The following is a 19,597-nucleotide window of genomic DNA, read 5'->3' as shown; positions in this document are numbered from 1 at the left end:
AGCCAGGGGCGCATGTGTCTATGAAAAGTCAGTTCTCTCTTTTTTTTTTTTTTTTTTTTTTTTTTTCCCTTCAGAAAGGTGACATCACACACAAGGCAAATGTAAAGACAATCATATTCCATGCATATCTGTCTGCTTGTAGGTCAGCTCATGTAATGGGTGTTGTGGTGCTCATTGCTCATATTTGAGCATCAGTACGTTTTTATGGAGAAGCCATCACTGTTCTCAAGTCATACTCCAGAGTAATGGTTCTGTCTCTGCCTCATTGTGCTCTCCTGTTGTGGAACATGATACTGATTTTTGTTGGTTTTTATCTTCTTGAAGCTGGTATACATCTAATGTATTTTTCTTAATGTGAAAGATCCAAGCAGAAGAGATGTTGTCTTCAAATGCTTTTTGATTTGATCTTCCTGAAACGAGAAAGGAGTAATCTAATTTTGTTTGCTTCAGAGTTATTTCTCCAATCCAGATCAGATTTGAAGCTATTTATTATACTTAAGTGTTTCTGATTGTGCTAATGAAATAGCTGATGAGCCTTAGGATCTTTGAAAAATTGAGGTATTTCCAGCTCCAAGATGAACTGGCTGCAAGTGAAAGATGTTTTCATGACAATTGTGTAATCTGTAGAATATTTCTTCTTTCCTGCCCTGGATTAAAAAGAAGTTGTGTCTGTTACTATCAAAAAGATCATCTCCTTATTGAAGACATTTAGGAGAGCCAAAGGACATAGTGTTCTTCACAGTATAGAAGAGGACTTGATCAAACCTGGCCTTTGCCTTGAAGACAGAGACACTCCTGGAGCCCGGCTCGGGAGGGGCAGAGAGAGATCACCCAGCGCTTCACCCCTCTGAGACAGCATGGGGGCTTCCCCTCCTGCAGCCACCAGCCGGACTGGCTGTCTCTGAGCCGGTGGGTGCAGAAAGTGCTGTAACATCCACATGTCTTAGTGTGCTCAGACCAGTGAAGCTGTGTGCACTGTCGTTTGGCTGGGTGTGCTTTTCACCTCCTGAACTGTGCTGAACCTACCCGGAGCATTCTGCAGATGAAGCGTGGCTGCATGGTGCCCCTCAGCCTTGGCTCATGTGTCAGCTGTGCCAGCTGCCTGAAAAAGACAGCACATTGAAGCCGGGTGACAGCAGCACATAGCTTTCTTGTCCTCGCATGTCCCTTGTAGAAGTCCACAAAGGCAGGAAGTAGCTGACCTATAGCTGTGTATGTGCTGGTCGGTCTGTCACTAAACATGCATGTTTATGTCTGTGTATGTATGTACACATGTGTGTATATTTGTGTTGCCAAGCAGAGTGTAGAGCAGCTGCATTCTCCCTCTCTTGAGGCACTAACCTGAAGGCCTTTGCTCAGTTGTTGGTTTCCAAAAAGTGCAGGAAAGCAGGGCCATCATTGAGGCTGGTAGTCCTTACATTTGGCTGAAACCAGTTAGCAGATTTGAAAGTTACTTGGGAGTGGGGTTGGCAACTGGTGTGGTCACATCAACACTTTTCCAAGGAAAACCAAGCTAAAAATGTACCGATCAGATTTTCCAAGCAAGCTTTAAAAATTCTTCAGAAAGCACAAATCAGGAATGAGGGTGAGGCAGAGAACCAGGAGATCCAAAGTCCCCATCCTCACTCTGATACAGACTCCGCTACTTAACCTGTGCCCTGCTTCCATAGCTGTCCAGCACTTCCCACCCAGCCTCCCAAAGGGATGGTGGATGCATTTGTTTGTAACGTGCTCTATAAATGCAAAGTCTTATTATCAGCGTAAAAATAGAAGACTTCAAGTGGGCTGTAACGGAATAAAAATGTATAAACAGGATGGCTGAAGACTCCCTCCTTCTGAAAAAAATACAAACATGTTGATTTTTCTGTTGCTGTTTTTAGACACAGGGAAGAAAGCTGCTTCACAGGCACCAGAATTCTTGTTTTAAATAAACTTTTTGTGATGGTTTCTTCCAAAGAGCTGTAACGCTATAGGTACTACCTTCCTTTTGCAACTCAGTGGGAGGTAAAGAAATGGGAGTGTGTCCCAGTGTGGTCAGCACTGGTGTAGATAGGAGGCTGTCGTCTCAGCCATGACCTGTTCGGAAGAGGTTGAATATTTGGCTCAACTGAGGATGCAGCTACCCAAGCGAGACACAAATGTGTGGGTCTGCTCTGGGTTTCAGTTACTGGGAAAAGCAAAATACCTGTCACAGCTATCAGGCACCTTCCTCAAGTGCTCACATTCCCTTTCCTGTGAAACACATCTGAGTTCCAGAGGCAGACAGTCTCTATGCTAATCAAGGAATAAATTGTTCTTTGTTCTGAAGGCTCTCTTAAGGTAGATGGAGGGAAGATGCACGTGTAATAAATAATACTAAAACCGTGAAAAGCCAACTGTTACTTAAGTGCTGGACATGATAACTAGATGGAGCTAGGTGATTTGTATTTTTTCCTCCGAGGAAAAGTAAATGAACTGAAAATATGTTTTTGTTCCCAGCTCTGTTTCTGATTTTGCCGTATGTTTGCTGCTAGAGACATCAGTTTGTGGGTTACAGTCATGAAACTGACCCTGTGTTACTCTTCTGTGCAGTTAGTTCAGAATATCCTGCCCCCTTTTCCTTGTGTGCCTGGGGAGGGTCATACTCTGAGCTCCGGCCATTCGGAGATCTGTCCTCACCACACTGGGGTGGGCAGCCTGGAACATTTCTGCTGAAGCAGAAACGTGCTTTGGAGGAGTGAGTGGGACCAGGTGTTTCAGCCCCCAGGTAGGGTCAGTGGCCCCTGGACACCAAATGAGAATGGGAGTTTACAGATTCCCTTTTCTGTTTCTAGGGTTAAGCTGGATGGATTTGCATGGTCCTACCTAATACAGCCCTATCAGTTAGCTGTTCTGTGGATGAAATGTGTTGTTCTACAGCTCTGTTCTCTCCCAGGAGAATACATTCATTTTCCCAGTTGTTGGACTGGACCAACATATGCCACAGAACAAACTGAAATGAAAAAGTGTGGATGGAAGGTTTCTGTGTACTTTTTGACTTGTGAATTTTCATGTCATATTGAAGCCCTCCTGTGCAATTCGGTCCCATGGCTCCTGTTGCTGGTCGAGGTTTTGAACATGGATTGTGCAGCCAGCTGCAGTTCTGTGTACTCTGGTTTTGTTGTCTCCAGCTGCCAAACCACTGAGGGTGCGATCTACATTCTGAGCAAGTTATGAACACCTACATTTTACGAGATGAACAAAAATAGCAACTAGTACATAGGTGTGCGGCAGCCTCATTGCATAAAATCTAACAATGGCTTTGTTTTAGGATAGTAAACCAGCCAAATATCCTTTCCTCAGATCTGGTTTCTTTCAGAAATGAGTCAGAAAAGAATCTGAGAAGTGTCGTCCTGAAAGCTGGGAAGCTGCGATTTTGCTCCCAGCCTTATGCTAGCAATTGGGAGGAGCTCCACCTCCCAAAGCTGCTGCTGTACAACTTCCTTGAACCACATTTTGGAAGGGATTGAAGGCCAGTTTTTGAGTGATCACCTCCTCTTCTGACAGTGTTTCCATAATCCTGCCCACTGAGCATGGAAAATTTCACCTCCTTCAGTTTTTAGGCAGGTGCTACTGTTTCAAGAGTATGCTTTTGCTGACGAAGTATTGTCAGGTTTTCAAAGTGGTAACTGGCTGTGTTCAAGTCCCTCCTTTGCTTCTGAAGGACCAAACTGTCTACAGACCCTTGAACCTCTTCTCTTTTGAGTAAGCTTGGACCCACAGTTCAGCTTTGTGATTGGGTTTGTGTCTCCTTTGCCATTTTTCCTGCTTTTGATTGGGTTGGAAATACTGAGAGTACAGCCTTCCTCAGGGTACTATCTGTTTTCTTTGGCTTTCCCAAATGTAATGCATCATGCAGAGCTGAATATGAATGGGAAGAGAATGAATGAAAATGTTTTGAGTCGTGAGGATTTGGATTAAGCTTTGTGTAAAGCTTTTTGGTTTGAGGCTTGTCTGTTTTAAATTACCTTACTATGTAACAGTGCAGATATATCTGTCACTGAGGTCCCGGCTAGCTAATGAAGGCTAACGCAGGTGATACTACATCCTTCACACACTTGCATCCAATCTGCAATCTAATGGCTTTGACAGATCCCCTCAAGCAGAATTGTCAAGCTGACTCCATGATCAAATGTGCCCAAAAGCTTTAAAAGCACCACTGAGAATGTCAAATGGGACTGATGAGGTTAGATCATATCTGCATGAGGGAATAAATTGTTCTTAAGTGTAATTCACAAATCAGAACATTGGACTATTGTAATCAAACTCCAAGTGAGCCTCTCTGTAGGGCATAAATATCAGCAGCTGCTCTTCATACATGACAGATCTCTTTCAAAGCTTATACATGCCTATTAATTCTTCTCCTAACCAAAAGTTAATTGAAGGATGCTTCAACCTGCCATAGAGAAGGTATCTTAGGCTTCATAATTCACTTAGGTAAATGATGTATTAATGATTTTAGTGTGGTGGGAAATGCTTGCCCCAATTTACTTTGCTATTATGTGAGTAAATTTAGAAGTGCCTCATTTGTAACCTCCAGCCAGGACTGGTTGGAGGGCAGTGGATTTACCAAGGCCACGATTTCTGCAGTGTGGAGTGGAACTGATTCAACCCCTGTGAAAAGACTGGGTCAATATTTCTGCGTAGTCAGAAGCAGGAGAAGGTGATCAGGGTCAGGATGCAGAGGCACTTCTGCCAAATAAATGGTAAACAAATTGGTCTACAAGTTTTATTAGTGAATACAGGACTTTCATGTCCAGTGGGATTGAAAGGAGGTAATGAGCAACCTGATCTAGTTGCAGATGTCTATGCTTATTGCAGGGGGGGTTGGACTAAGCGACTTTTAAAGGTCCCTTCCAACCCAAATTATTCTATGAGGCGTTTGTATATATGAATATAAGCCTTTTTAGATCTCGGCTAAGTAAAATATTTAAGTGGTGTTGCTTTCAGTGGAATTCAGAAGTGTGCTGAAATGTCTGGATTGTACCACTCTATAGTCCTTTTCTGAGCCTTCTAGTATGTCTTCATTTGAGAGGTGTAATGTCTTGCTGCTCTTCAGGAAGCCTCATCTGCTGTTGTACTGGTGGTTTTTCTTTTTTTAATCTCCACAGTCATTCCCATTGAGAAAGAGGAGAGTAACAAGGAATCACTCCATTCACTGAAATACAGGCTGTGAAACAGAGCTGGGTCTTCTGCTGTGACCCAGAGCATGAAATGCAGTGTGTTAAGACCACATTCCTTATCAGCAGGGCAATTCAAATAGAGATTACATGGAGTATCCTTTGCCTGGTATTTGTTAAGTCTTACAGTGGCTTTATACTTTCTGGGCTATCAAATGCATCTTACCTTACAAAGCAGGGACTAATTTAGCAGTTTATCTATGAACTATTCTTAATCTTCCAGTTAAGACATTATTGGATTGTAGGATTGTGTTGTGGGCGTGTTTGAGGCATTCTTGTTTTCTTGCTAGCATTTGATGTGCACAGTGGAAAAGCACTGTGTCAGTGTTCAGAAAAACTGCAAAAAGAAAGGATGAGATGTCTTACCTACAGAGGACCTAGCTCTGGTGACCTTTCCATTAGTGCAACCCTAGGCAAAAACTTACTGAAAATTAGATTTACCTTTTGCTTAATTGGCTGTTCTGGTGGAAGCAATTCTGGCAATGTGATAAATCTGGCCAGTGGTGGATTGTTGTTTTCCTGTAAAAAATATTAATTAACTTTCCATACAGTTCTACAGTTGAAGCAGAATTGCTTCAAGGTTGAAGGCACTAATGCCCATTAATATGGTACAAGAGATTTTGATTGGGAAACTTCTTCAAACAGTTCTGGGGAAAAAAAAGAAAAAAAAAAGCTTACATCTTCAAGTAAATAAAAATTGATCTATTCCTATTTATGGTAAATAAAGAAGTACTGTATGAAAAAACCAACACTAAAAAGAGAAGTGCTTTTAAAGACTGACTCAGCTATTTTGGTTTTATAGGACAGGTGAATGAAGCTTCTTTGGATTCTTCCCTGAATAAATATAAACACTTTTAAGGTCCTCTGGAGAACAGAGAAAGAAGCAGCAGTAATGCAGAAGCACTAGTTTAATCTCCTGTCCACCAGATACTTTTGCTTTAGTGTGGAGTGCACATGGTCAGTCTTACACCATTCGTATGCTTTACATACATGTTTAATATTTGGAGTCCTTGAACATATCTACAAAGCAAGAGTAGAGAGATCCACATTGTTCTTAGTGCTCAAAGTTGAGAAGGAAAAGCAAAGAAGTGTGGGTTTGCTTGTACCCATCCCCTTAGACTCGTCCTTGGGCTGAGAGTTCTCTGTAGGGAGAATTCTTGGTATACATTGTGGGATGTCTGGAAAATAGATAGTAATAAATACATCATTTTATATGGAAGATGGATAATTCAGTGCCTAAGAATGTGAACTGGAGAATAAATCAATTCAAAGAGACTTTCTGTTCTTTAATGTTTATTTCTCTTTTTTCTTTCCCCAGTGAATGTTCCTCAGCAGTCCTAGCAAAAGGATGTTTTTACAAATATCTTGCGGAAAATCTCAGATCTTGCTGTCTTTCCTCATGAGGACTGAGAACTGCAGACCAGAAGGTGGATCGTCACAGCTCATGTTTAAAACAGTAAGTAGCAAATCAAAGTAATTTCAAGACCGAGTTGTTGTTTCTTGCTGAACTGATGGTCTCTTGTTCTAAATCACTCCATCGTGCTTAGTGAGAAGTAATAGCACATTGCTGTCTCCTCTGAACTCTGGAATTTATGGTGATAGTTGTATGACATGAATCTAGGTTTAAGTTAATCTCCAGTTACCTCTTCCATTTTCATTTTGCGCTTGCTTGCTCTGCAGTGACCGCCTTTAGACTGCTAATTCTATAAATCTTTGTCACAGAGGGTCACTGGGTTTGAGGGAAAGGAGAAAAGACTGTGAATAGAAGTCTAATATGCTTTCTCCACTAGATAACTGTGCCAGAGGTAGGTGTGCTTGCTGCAGTCTGATTTAGCTAGTGCAGATACCCCTGCTAAATGCATAAACTAAATGTAGTCTAGTAGGTGTTAATTAGCGTGTTTACAGAAACACAGAAACAATTTGGTTCAACAAGAGCAAATCAATCAGACTTTAGCTGAAGAAACTCCAGAGTGACCGTTTCCACCTGACCTGCCAGGAGACAGGTTAGAAAACATCGGTAAGACCAGCTACTGGCTGCTGCAGCGTGCACTTAGTGTCCTCTGTGTGTGTTTGGGGGAAGCAGGGAGTGACCACTTGTTCCACCTTAGTTGTAATACTTCTCCTTTTACACATACACCTTTGCCAAGAGGAAAAAAACCTGAAAACTCTCCAGTCTAATAAATTTGAATGCTATGTAGATGAAAATCTCAAAGCCCTTGGGCTCTGACCACAGTATTGTTTAGATGCATTGGCAGAGCCTGAAAACCTTTATCTTGTCCATTTGACCTAGGGTTATTCCCTTAAATGCTTTTTCCAGGCTCATCCTCCCATTTCCCATTTTAGTATCTCTCTTGTGGTGCAGTAGAAGAAAGCTCAAAGCTCATGTTCTCTTTAAGTGTTGCTTGGAAAAGGAGCTTCAGTAAGACTGATACTCTTTCTGTGGATCCCTTTGTTGTGGCCCAGGCTGGAATGACGTGTAGATGTTGTTCTGGTACCTAGTACCCAAATACAGCCTCAGGGGCTGGGACAGTGTTTGCAAGAGCGTTTGTCCACCTCCCATCTGCTTTGGATGCTGGATCATTGGTTTTATTCATGCTGGTGGGCACTGCCTGGTACAAGGTGTCCCAAATTTCTGGTATCAGTCCTCACCAGTGGAAGGCCACACCACTTTGTCCTTGAGGAAGCTTCTTCCTTAAGCGCTCCTTATGCTTGGATCAGCTGATCACCTTATCTGACAGTGGCTGCTTTGCAGGTCCCCGTGAGTGTACCCTAGATTCTGGATGCTCCTGTGACAGGCACAGGTGAAGGCACTTTGTACTCTTGGCAGTATGAATTATGCTACATTGTAAATGTGGATTCTCTTACTCAATTAACATGGCAGGTTGAGCTTTGCATGAGCTCATCATGAGTTCAACTAGTCCCTATGTTAGAGGCAGAGCTGTGGTACATCCAATCGATGTACTTTGTGGAGGATGAGCAATTTAAGTTGCATAGCAGGTCAGAGTGGAAGTGAAGGACATAGAGTTCCTTTTTTCTAGGAGCAAATCAGAGCAAGTCATATACTGCGTTTACACTGTGAAGCCCAGATCCTGCCTTATGCTATGCCATTTTAATCTATGCTAGATGTCTGAGAATCTAAGCTGATGCTTTTAAATGACAGTCTGAGCTTTGTAATTCAGGATCTGGGCGTTCTTTTCAGGTGCTTCTATTTCAAACGAGACTGCTTGTGTTTAACATCCTTTCTGTCTCTCGTGGCTTCTGCCGGATGGAAAAATCATTTGGCTTGTGGGATGCTATTTAATAAAAATAATTCTTTATGTTTGAATTTATAAACTGTGATCAGTACCAATACAGAAAACTGTAGGTGATCCCATCAGCAAAATCTTCAGCAAGTGCTCCCCTCTGGTTTTCATTTGCTCCTCAGAAGCAGGGGGAAGAAAGTGAGAGCTTTTCAGAGCTCTAATCTGCAATTGTCCAATGAAATTACGAGATTTGAATTACACATTGAGGTTGAAAATGTCCTTGTTGTGCAAAAAGGACGTAATCTGAAACTGTCAGGGCTGGAATATATAAAACTGCACATACAATAATTTGTCCAAAGCTGCTATCAAAAAGAAAATAAGGGAGATGTCTTTGTCAGCCAAAACGTCACACCTTGCAGATTTAGAGCAGGATGAAGTGATTTGCCAACCTCCATACTACTCACAGGGGCCAAATAAGTCCTTCCCCTGTATAATCCCACCTGCCTTTCTCTGACACTCCAGCCAGGGCCAGGCAGTTGATAAAGTATAGTGTCACTAATCCACTGGGTCACATACAGTATGAAGCTCAGCATTTTAAAGGTTGCTATCTGTCTTTGAAAGAAAGACCATGGCACAATGCATGAAGACTTTGTTTTCCTTTTACTATTTGTCTTCATCATCCCACTGACTTTAATCAGTAGTTCTGCTGAATAACAGCAGTGAGAAAACATTATGGAAGTGTACCAGGGGACCCTACCTCAGAATTACCAGTTACGCTACCTAATAGATACATCCTTCTGGTAATACAGGCTGTTTATCAAAGCATCTGTAGGCAAGAATTTCGTTGAAGCAACTGCCTAGGGAAGGAATTTTTCATGAGCTTGGGGAGAGAGGGAGTATAGCAGGTTGAGAGTGGACCTGGAGCTGCCTGCAGGTTTTTTTGGCAGACGTTACATGCAGGATGAGATCTTGGGCGGTGAGAATGCAGAGCAGAGGGAGCTTGTGAGCAGTGTGTAAGATGGGTCCTGTGAGAAGATTACAAGTATGTATTGGAGAAATCGGAGAATTTATCTCAGGCTCTGACAAGCTTTGTGCAACTGCCTATGTAATACTAAAGAAAGTTCCAGTATCTACTGAACTCGTTTGCAGATAAATTGCATGAAATTTCTATAAATCTAACACTGCTTGACAGCTCTAAAGAATGGAGTCACTTGCTCATGTATAAGGTCATAGCAGGTCACTTCTCACGCCCTTAAACCTGCCAGCCTAGTGCAACCATGATTCAAGGAGAACCATGGGAACATCTGGTGGGAACAGTGACAGTTCAATCAGTATGGCTCCTGCAGTTCTTACATCTGTTGCTGTATCTACCAGCTTGAGCAAAGTGTTATGGTCAATTTGTGGTGTAGGAACTGGAAGGGAGCTCATACCGTATCCAGTCTTTGAATGAGACAGCTTGTAACTTATTTTGAGCAGGTGAGGTTTCCAACTAGCGACCGATTCGCATGGGCTCGGGTGCAGCGCAACGCAAGGAGGCATGCAGTCTCCTGGTAAATCATCTTGTTACATCCCCGTGCGCTTGCCTTGCCTTCGGCAGCAAGCCTAACACCCCAGACACTGAAAGCTGGCTTGTATCCTACCAGCATTCTGAGAGGTACGAAACATGATACTTAAGGCAGTAATGCATGTGATCTTTTCAGTTTTGATCTGCCACAAACCCCTGGCTTTAAAGGCTGTAAGATACCCTTGACTAACATTTTCAGGCTTGGCAAGCCTATTTTGGTAAATATATGCTTACTGAACTGAGTTCTGACCTTCCGGGACATTAGGTAGATGGGGTCTTCCACCCTGAGATACTTTCTACAGCCTCTTAGCTCATCAGTTGTAATCTAGCATCAGATTCCCCCCTCTATTCTTACAGGCACAATTTCCATTTATTATACTTAATAAAAAAAAAGTAGTAGGAGGTTTTTGCTTGCTTTTAGGTATGCTGTCAAGTGTAGTGCTCAGCCATTTAACCAGGAATAGCTACATCAGGAATCTCACACAATGGAAGAGGATATTCCCTGTATGCATAGTTATATCACAAAAGAAAACCTGAAGCAGAAATATATGAAAACAAACACGCAGGAATTTGATGCTGTCATTTCTCCATCTGAGCATGTGCAACAAGTACAATTCTCAGTACAATGCTGAACTGCTCAGTCACGTGGTTTTTTCCCCTCTGGTTGCTGATCAGTGGGAAGTATGGTACTTGTGCGGCCACACAACAGCCTCTTTCATGAGCTGCAGTGTCAGAAGGAAATGTTATGTGCTGTGAAGCTCGGAAGACATGGGGTTTGGCAGAAAAAGCATGGCATGTACCATTTTGGCAGGAAGAGTCAGACCTGTGGGCCCCAGTGTCAGTATGAGGGGTAGGAAAAGAAGTCATATGTATCTTTTAAAGGCAGATGAATTTAATTTGGGCTGACAATACCACAATCGCTTCCAGCCTTTCACTCCCCACCTCTGCTTCTCTGATCCTGCTACCAGTGCTGGCTCAAGCATTCATAAACCAGCACAGCTCGATGCAGCTCCCAGTTGCTGGTATGAATGGGAAGGAGTGACAGGAGTGGGAACTGGGAGAGCTGCATTTTGGCAGCAGCTGGTGGGTGTGTTGGCTTAAAGTAGTCATGGAACTCTAGGCACTCACAGGTTTTAGTTGTAGCCATGCAATTATTAACTGTTTTAGCCAGATCTAACACAGCTAGATTTCTTTAAATTGAATATCCTGGATTTTCACTGCTTGTTTTGGAAACATATGTAATATGTTTTATGTACAGCGTACCTCAAGTTATTGGTAAGCACTCTGAAGCTGTTCATGTATGTATTTCTGTTTGGGGGGTCAAAGGGGACGAATCCCTGCCTGGAGTGGATTTGACTTACCCCAGTATGGCGCTGTGGTCATCTCCCTGCTGCCCCTTAACAGATCACAAAGCAAACCTGGAAGCAGGAGATCTTTAACTTACCCACACATACTTGTGCTACAGCACCTCAGCCTCTCGGTTTGACTCTCCTCCATCCATTTCCTTTCCTCCTCCTATCTCTGTGGGCGTATGTTTTAGGTAGTAATTCTCTCCCTTTGCTCCACAGTAGACAAAATATATATGTGCGAGGTGTAACAGATAGGATGGTTGCTACCAGGTACTCTGCTGTTCCTGGTACCGAGATACTCTCGGTGGGGTGACGACTGACAAAGGATAGTTAGAACCATGTATTGTAGTTCTGTTCACAGTCACTCTCCACTCAGCTCTGCTGTTTTGAAGTGAGAAGTGTGAGCTTGTCCCCTCCAGTGGGAGTCCCCTCTCAGTGTTGAAGGCAAGCTGCCTTCCTGAGTGTGGGAAATTGTTAGGGGTTTGGGAGCTGCTTCCTTAGGCTGATGGTGGTGCAGGTGGAAAGCAAAGAAAGGGTGAAGAGGGTTAGTGAAGAGGAAGAGGCAGTTACGCCTTTTAAGTTAAGCTGTTCTCCCACCATCTCCTGGGTGGAGACAAGCTATGTAGCAATGTGCCTCACTTTTCCTATCTGCACAGTAGGTATAATTGCAAGTCTTTGAGGACAGTAGAGAGAATGGATGTTTATATTGTTTGGATGAAAAGCACTATGCACACAAAGTGTTTGCTGTTGAGAAACTGATCCTATTTCATGATGTTTGGCAACAGTTGATGTTCTGTTCCTTTGCTATCTTGCCCATTACAGGGGCGAGAGAAGGCATTAGCAAGGGGTTCTGTTTGCTTCACTTAATGGCTGATTCCCTTGCTGTTGGCTAAGAAATCTTGTTAAGCTTGTTCAGAAGAAGACTGTGCAGATTTGTTTCTGAAAGCTTTACAGAAATCTGTGGACAAATTGTCTGAGCCCAGGGCATTTCCAGATCGCATATCCTTAATTGTATTAAACACTTCAGAGCCATCTGACGGATTGTCTCACAGTTCAGCCATCTGGTCTGGAGATTTAGGCAAGCTTTACTTTATGGAGAAACTCTGAGTCACTCACACTGGAGTGTCATTAGATGGCCCCTGGGCTGCTCTTTGATGGAGAAAGGCTAGTATACTGCCACTGCTGATAGTATGCTGATTGAGAGAGACATAAGGTTCTAGGGGCTCATTAGTTTTGATTAATCAGGCTAAAAATACAGCTTGCTTTCCTTTCTTGTCTTTGCAAAAAGACTAGTTACCCCTCTCCCCACCCATAGAAATTGACATTGTTATTTTAGTTGTTTTGTATTTGTTGTTACAAATCTGCAAAGCCCACTCTGCTTTCAAAACAAGTTCTTGTCTTCTAAGGCAGTTAAGACTGATTACCACCACACTTAGAAGCTTTGATGCGCTTCTTGCAACGCCCATGTTAGGTAGGGAATATGGTTACCCTCATAGTAGCAACGGGAGGATGTACAGAGAAATAAGGTCGTGTAGGAGAAGGTACCTTTCACTGAAGACTACACCAGCTGCATGAAAGCCACTTTAGTGCTGGTTTCATGCTTGCTGGTTCCTGTGTGCTGACTCTCTTTCCCTGAGGCAAAGAAACTCTGTAAATAACTTGCTAACAGATTCCCAGGAGGAAGATCGGGTGCCATGAGGCCACTCTTGTTCCCGAGCCACGTGTGCACACATGGTGCGTGGTGGGCTGAGGAAAGCTCCTCTTTCAGTGGTGAGCTTATTAATACCCTTCCGTCATATGGTCAGTGTGCCCTGTGCCGGCCGGCTCAGGGGGTCGGAGGATGCTGGCTTTCCATATAAGAAAGTTCAGCACTAGCTTTGAATTCTCTTTTGTCATGATCTGTATTCAGTGCTGGCAAGGGGAGACAGGGTGACTGGTACTGGAAGGGAAGAGAGGCAGTTAAGAGAAATGCTTTCAGTTGCATACTGCAGCCACTGCAGACTCAGTTTTCGAGATGATTTTGGCCAATAACCCAAGAATTTATATTTAAAATTATTTGGAGACTAAAGCTCTATTTGTGTACTTGAATCTGCCAATAATTAGACCCAAGAATACATGAAATTTCCCAAAACCACTGTGCATCACAGAAGGCTCTACAGGCCTGAATCTTCAGATAATCACTTAAATTTACAGGAGAAGCCTAACTTTGATTTGGTTTGAAATAAAATCCTGAAAGCATCCGAGTCCTCAAGCCTGAATTGCATTTGGAGACGTATCTGGAGGCCATCCCACTCCTCCCAACTCTAAGATACAAAGTAAGTGAATCCAAATGAGAAATTTAACTCTGCTAAGCTAGAATGGTGCCCCACCTTCATACAGCAGTCAGCAGTGGCAGAAGGCAGTGCTTTTCTCCTGTCCAGGTTTTCCAAAGCCTTCCGCCAGCAGGGCTGAGCATGCAGGAGATGGTCTTAGATGCTGTGAGGGACATGGGAGGCTTTCCAGCTTCCTGCTTCAGCTTCTGTGTGTTCACCATGTTGTGGGACAAAGTGTTGCATTGCTTTTTTCTTCCACATTTCTCCCCTCTTTCTCCCTCTCTTACCCCTTCCCCCTCCTCCTATTGAGAGTATATATTGTTAAGGAAGAGCAGTTCCATTTATTTGACCAATGTAATCTCTCAGATGTAGGCAGTCCTGCTGTTGGTGCACTGTGCTGGAGTAAGATTCATCACTGTATGACACATTGGAGTTCTCTGCTTGTTACCCATTTAACGCTCTGATCAGGAAATGGCCCAAAGTGATTGCTCTGACTGTCTGGGATGATCCCAAGATGATACCTCAAATTTGGATGAGTTCTGTATGCTAAGAGGGGCTGACTTCTCCTGGTTTCCTAGGGGTAATTCAAAAGCAATGCTATGGAAGTGAAATGACGTTACCCAGTAGAAGACCTGGAATAAACATGATCAGAAGCTGGACCATTTCCCTCTTCCTCATCCTTATTTAGGTGAAGTAGCGAGCAATCCTAGCTTGCAACAGGGCTGCAGTTTTGGGGTGTTTTTGGTGTCTGGGTAAAAGAGACTTTGTTCTGCCCAGCTTCATTCCTGGCTCTCTTACAATCTGCTGTTATTTTCTGCTGTGCTTCAGAAGGTGCAGTTTCAGGAAGAGAGTACAACAGTGGCTTGAGGCCATCTCTGCCTCTATTCCTCAGCTTCTCAGCTGCTCAGGGGCCAGTTTAAATTAGAGCAGCCCCCGCGGGTTCTCTTGCAGACGCTTTACCCAGCTGCTTCTGTTTCTGGAGCACAGAATGCCTCAATCACACCCTCATCCCTGACATTGCCCCTGTGCCAAGGACAGAGATGGTGGCACTGTACAAATATGCAGGCCCTGTGCTGCTCTGTAGCTGTTGCTGTATTGCTGGAGCAGTGTGTGAAGGCTGAAATGGGTCTTGGTTCTGTAAAATGCTTATATTATTTCTTTAGGGTGTTGTAAAGTTGGAGTCTATGAAATTTGGTGTTACAGAACCTAAATTTTAATATACTGGGGGCAAGTTTTACTGTTGGTCTGATGGTGGCAAAAAGCATGGTGGAGGCATTCCAGCTGCACTTGAATTTCCTGTGAGTTTGTCCAGCTCAGCACAAAACTGAGGCCTCACTCTGTGTCTCAGTGCTGCAATACCAGGAGTGGAAAACTGGAGAGAAGCATCAATGGATACATTGCTGAGCTGCCCACCCATTCCTCAAGTGGGTGAGCTAGAGAGCATACAGGTTCTTTGGGAGTTTTCAGGAAAGTCAGCCAAAGATTGTGTTTATACAGACCAGTTCCTTTTAAAAATATAGCATTTTGGTTAGTTAAGGGCAGACCTTGGCTGTCAATAGTCTTCCAGTAGTATTTTGACAGAAAATATGGCATTGCTTTTTCTAAAAACCAATAAATTCTGAGTTGCAAAGAAAAGAAAAAAGAGGCTATTTTTCATAAAAGAATTACCATACAGCGTTCTGCCCAGGTCTTAAGATTGCTTCATTATTTGGGTGAATTATTTATAACTGGGCTTTCCTTCACTCAAGCCCATATAGTTTTGCACAAGAAAAGGAATTTTCCATCACAGAGGCATGTAACAGGGTTTTGACTTAATATGCATGCGGTGTGGTGTGGGTCTCTGAGTAAAACATCCTGTCTGAACATGAAGTACCAGCAATAACATGTTAAGTGGTACGTTGAACCCCTCTCGTTATATAGATCTAGCGGTCTGCTGTGTGTCACAGACACAAAGGAGTGAAAACTAATCTGTTGCAATTCCATAGCTGAGGGGTATCATGTAAAGGCACCTCAAGGTGGCTGTAGGTTTCCTGGTGGATTGCACGAGCAGCCTGCGAGATGAGCTGATGCTCTAGGCAACTGTTTTAATGGCTTCATTGCTTCAGTGAGGCATGTATTGACCATTCCCAAACAGTGATTTCCCCTTCCCAGTGAAGATTAAGACAGCCGTGCCTCCCTTTGCCCTGCATAATTAGCACAGGCCTTCCCTAGCAGGCCAAGGACCGAGATCTCTCCTGTGGCCTGCAAACCCACCGTTCACGACCTTCTCCACATTGAAGCTGCTTTTCCAGGGCATAAACATTACAGCAAGGGTTATACACTGCTTGCAACAGTTTCCCAGCAGCTACTGTGCTACTCTGACAGCCTTTGCATTTTCTTTTTGTAATTTTCTTTGTATAAATGCAATAAGCAGATAGGCATATTGCTGGACTGGAATGATAAAAACTTCTTAGTTTCTACTTAGACCCACAAAAAATATTGTTTCTAGTCTTTTCCTAGATTTTTGTTCAGAGTACTGAATTTTGTATTTTTTTGGCCTAACCTCATGAGAAGATTGCTGTTAATACTTACAATGCATTGTCTCAACTGAAGGAGGGAGGAAATGGCTTGCTGACCTAAATATCAAGGGTCTAATTGCTTTCTTCCACAGAAATGAGCATGCAAGGGACCGAGAAGGGACTAATTTAGAAATATTTTTTCCCCATTTTTTGTCCAGGATAGCGGGACTATGCCCCTTCTAGCCAAAATGGGGGATTTCCTTGCAAAACCTGCATGCAGATACCACAGGACACTCAGCTGGCCTGTGCCCATCCGAAGGCTGATGTGGGTTTTAGGCCTGTTGCTGGATTCTTTGCTGTTCTGTTCAGGTTCTGCTGAAGCCAGTGGTGATACCTTACAAAGGCATGTGTTTAGCTTGGGTAATGATTAAGGATGAACCAGCTCAGTCTTTTCTATTGCTGTCTGCAGATGTGTGCTTTTTGTGAACTCAGGGAAGTTCAAGGAAGGCCGTTCTAGTTTCTGAAGCGTAACTCCCTGAAAGTCAGTTGCATGATTTACTTTGTGGAGGAATGAGTGGAGAGTCTTTCAAGATAGAAGTACTTATAGTACTATAGACTTTAAGAATCCCATGCATATTTTATAAAGCTAAGATCTGGCCTGACCTGTCTCCCTCTGCCTTTTGCTTCTCTCTGATGCAGTGCAGAAGTTGAAGAGTATGCTGTTTACCTGGCTGAATATTAGTGCTGTTGTATATGCTCAGAATCAGTTATTTTATTGATCAGTATTAGAGAAGGGAGAGAGAATAGTGGCAGAGATATTTGTTAGTCCTGATAGCCTATTCTGTGCAGTAGGCATCCCTGAGGGGTTTACTTGAGGAGCAGTATTGCAGCTGCAAGTATAGCCAGGTAGAGGAAACCAGGTCCCTCTTTCTCCATTGCAGCAGAACCAACAAGCAGAAACCCTTGTCCCAGGGGCAGCCTGGGTTGTCACTGTGCTGTCAGAGCACTTCAGAGGTCTAGGGCCACACCTCTACGCATTCCAACTCTAAACTGGGTTTAAACTGGCATCTTGCTAGCTATGTCTGTCTGAAAAAAATACCTGGAAGTCTGATACAGACCAATGCTGATAGTGCTTTAACCATGGGGTTCTTTGTACCTGCTTAGAGCACTGAATGTCTTATTTTGCATAGTAAGCCTAGAGAATTTATCAGAAAAGAAGTAACAATTAAGACAGACATAATGCAGCTCATTGTGGAGGGGCCCAAATAATTTATAAACCAAAAATTGAAAACTTTGATCGAGAACAGACTTTGAAAATAGCCCAGTCTTTCCAATTTCTGTGGTACTAGAAAAATTAGCTTCCTTCTTGTCATCTAGGTAATAAGATCTTTGGGGCCACTTTTCAGCCAATATGAATGAGCAAAGCCTTAATGCTGACTTTTATCAGTTTGCTTATATTTTCCTATAGCTTGTGTAGCACCATGAACACTGCCAGCTCCTTACAAATAAGCCATGTTTCAATATGCCAACAGGTATTTCAGAAGGCAGGTCCTAGATATAAAGTCTTGTGTTCTGCACCAATCCTAGTTGTCAGATCATTCTTGCCTCTTGCCAGTCCTTGTCAGCTAGACATCATTGCGGTGGATGTAAAGGATCTCCGCAGAGGTGAGTGTCTGCTGCATGTCCTGAGATACTTGGTTGCTTTGGTCTCCTGACTCTTTGTTCGTGCCTCTTTTACCCTAGTCTAGTGTTGGCAGGGGTCTAGTGAGAGACATATCTTAGGAAAGCTAGAGTTTTCCTCTCTTGTTTTGTAAACTGTTTTCTCTCAGTGTCTTAAAATGGATGTTAATGGGCTAATGAGGTGATCTTGTTTAAAAACTATTCATCTGTTGTACAAATGAGATGTGAAAATAATGTGCTTGGTTTCTTCAATTTCCCCCCTGCCCCCCCTTAAAACACAGAGCATGCTGTTGTCTTAATGCCAACAGGGAGAGGGAAGTGGTATGAGCTGTTCTTGCTGAATGTGTTTTTATCATCTGTGCTTATAGTAGTTTACTCTCTGAGGTACTTGCTCATTAAGGGAACCTATTAAGCGATAGCAGGAGAAAAGAGATGTTAAGATGCACTATTCTAGACAGCAACGGAGAGAGATTTTCAGCTCTAGATCTCAGTGTGGTGGTAATTTAGGTGAATAAAGGGTTTGACAGACTCGTTTGCAACAGCTGCATTTTTCCTCCTTTCTCATATGCAGAGAAAGTGTATCCCTGGGAAAATAGTAATGGATGAAAACTCTTGAGCCATGTTGCTGTTCTGGAGAGATCCTGTATGTCTTTGCACATTGTAGGGGATTAGTTGGGGTCAGAGCTCTGCTGGAAAGCTGTGGGGCTGCCGTGCAAGGCCACAAGCAGTACCAGGGAGCAGCAGGGGCAGAGGAGGTGTTGTGACAAGGCTGGTAGATGCAAGGATTCTTACCAGCAGGGATGCAGCCCTGCAGTGCTGGGGTGATGCAAGCTGAGAGGCCCAGTGATGGCAGCTGAGGTCAAGCCAGAGCCTAGTCTGGTGGATCAGTACAGTGATGAGGCAGGTCTGTGGGTCAAGCTGAGTCAGCAAGTGAGTCAGGGCCAGGAGCATGTCAGGACAGTAACTGGGGTCAGACACAGTGCAGTGATTGCCAGGCAAGTCTGTAGTGGCAAGGCATGACCAAGGTCAGAGTGGGAAATCAGGTCTGCAGCGTAGAGTCCAGATCAGTGGAGTACGTGGCCAGGCATTGGCATGGCTGTGATGCTGCTGCAGCGTAGCTCTGGCAGAGCCAAGGGTGAAAGTCCTAGCTTAAAAGGGACTTGTATGTGAGAGATGGTTTTTACTTCACGATGAAGCTAATACAGAGCTCCTGGGAAGAGGGCCTTTTGGTTCTCTGTCCAAAAGCAAAGAAAAGGTTGTGTGTGTATGTAAAAAGGAAAGGAAAGAGAGGGAGACTTTCATGGAAGTATTTATTAAATGAGAAGAAAAGCCTGAAGCCTGATTTGTTTAGCCTCTCATGTGTTTTCTCCATTTGGCAATGCATGGGTAGTCCCCTGGTCAGACATCTCTTACTTAGCTGCCTGCAAAATAAATATAGGCAGGCAGTAGTAGCAAGGCTACAGGAAAGCTTTTCCTTCCTTACACAGCTCCTGAAAATAGAGATGAGATTGAGTACTGAGTACTTGTTTTATATTAGAAATGCAAAATCTCATGCCAAATCGATGTTAAGACTGCATGTTTAAAATAGCTTAAGATCTGGAAGCACAAAATTCAGGTTCCAGTTGCAGTTCTGACTCACAGTCCTGTTGCATGTTGCAGAGTTTAGTATTTTCCCTTCCTGTTTGTGTATAGATGGATGGTACAGCATATGCCTATTTCGGGATTTCTTCTACCAGTTCCCAGCAGAAGCCAGA

General features: G+C 43.3%; 1 long non-coding RNA gene across 1 annotated transcript in view; it reads left to right on the top strand.

Annotated features, from left to right (window-relative positions):
* Positions 1-19,597, top strand: part of LOC129737278 (uncharacterized) — a 44,310-nt gene that overhangs the window by 4,242 nt on the left and 20,471 nt on the right. Inside the window, exon 3 of the long non-coding RNA XR_008734977.1 lies at positions 6,517-6,654. This is a non-coding gene — a long non-coding RNA (uncharacterized LOC129737278). The remainder of the gene's footprint in view (positions 1-6,516; positions 6,655-19,597) is intronic.

The sequence above is a fragment of the Falco cherrug genome, chromosome 13, assembly GCF_023634085.1.
Source record: "Falco cherrug isolate bFalChe1 chromosome 13, bFalChe1.pri, whole genome shotgun sequence".
In the NCBI taxonomy this organism is placed as follows: domain Eukaryota; kingdom Metazoa; phylum Chordata; class Aves; order Falconiformes; family Falconidae; genus Falco; species Falco cherrug.
Note: the sequence above shows the minus strand (reverse complement) of the source record. Positions and strands in the feature narration are given on the sequence as shown.